Below are 1,489 nucleotides of genomic sequence, written 5' to 3' on the forward strand. Positions count from 1 at the left end.
CCTCTTTGGTATAAAGGTCTATTAAAACAGGACAAAGTAAAAAGCAAATTAGATTGATTAAAGTATAAATATCAAAAGTGATTCATGATTTAGAAACGGAAAATTAGAATGAAATATGAAGCCCTTATTCTTTTTCTTTGATACAACTTTATGATAGCTTTCCAAACCTGCGCAAAACTTTTTAAAGCCAGACTAACCATTACCACCATATATTAATTTTGCCAGTGAAAACCCAGCATCATTATTTTATTACTTTATTGTAAGCTTCCTACTTTATTTTTACACTCATGTAATGATCACATATAAATATAAAGAGGAACAAAAAAAGTTGTGTGTTAGGTAATACTGCATGATAAACAACATCAAGTCAGTGATAGTTTTTGAACATTACCATTTCAAAACACATTGAGTGTTAATAAGAATATCAGCTTCAGTATGCTGATTTAGGTGATCTCAGGGCATAAAGGTGATCTCAGGTGATCTCAGTGACTTGAGAGGTGATCTCAGGGCATAAAGAGCACAGTCACTGATTTTTCTGAAAACCTAAGAGGTGGCAGAGGTTGGTGGTTAATTCTATAGTGCTTGTTCAAAATAATTCTTGCCTCTCATTATATGGACAACAGACCATACTAAGAACTAAGTCTACATTGTGCATCTGGTTTGCATATTGTCGGAATACCACAGGGTATGGATGCGGGGTCTGGCATCCTGAGGACATCCACTTGTCCGGCTGGTACCAGAGCAGGTGTCAGTCGATAGAATCAGGTCAGGCTCTTACCCGTTATCTCACCTGCCATGTCTTTGATGATTTTGGAGGGTGATGGTTCTTCCATGACCCAACGCCAGTTGACACTAGTTCAGGTGGACAGTGCAACCAGGCAAACAAAGGCAATGGGGAAAATAAAGGAAAAAAATCCTCCAAGTCCTGACAGCATCTCCTCTGTTCCTTCTTTGTTCCCTGGCCAAGTCTCTCAATCACAACTCCAGTGACTGAGCGCTGGTTTTTTCCACTTCCCCGCCAATTAATGCGGGTTTCTGCTCTCACCCTCTCTGTCTCTTTTTTTCTTTCCTTTTTTTCTGAGCTACTTTGAGCTCTGAAGACCTGATGCGTCTTTGGCCCCATTCCCGGGGACTTCAGTCCTGGGACGGGCAGGTTGTTCTTCCCGCTGCCACTGCCCTGCTCTCTCTTGCTTCTCTACGCCTCAGCCCCATCTCGTTGCTGCCTGCCGCCGGAAATAGCTTTTGGCCTCATAACTGTGCCACTTCAGTGCATCCGGTGACTTGATAAAGCTCCATGGGAGCGGATTGGGAGATCCCTCTGGAGCACAGCTGGGTCACAATGGCCATACAGATCTTCTTGTTCAGGGCTCCTCATGAAGTGGATACTCCCAACCTTCCCACACACATTACTATGAAAAATAGCTTTGTCCTTTGCACATTAAACTATAGTCCCCTGGCTACAAATCCAGAACAGTCCACTGTTTTGAAG

Source organism: Gavialis gangeticus, unplaced genomic scaffold (genome assembly GCF_001723915.1).
Source record: "Gavialis gangeticus isolate Ggan-Ray unplaced genomic scaffold, GavGan_comp1, whole genome shotgun sequence".
Taxonomy (NCBI): Eukaryota; Metazoa; Chordata; order Crocodylia; family Gavialidae; genus Gavialis; species Gavialis gangeticus.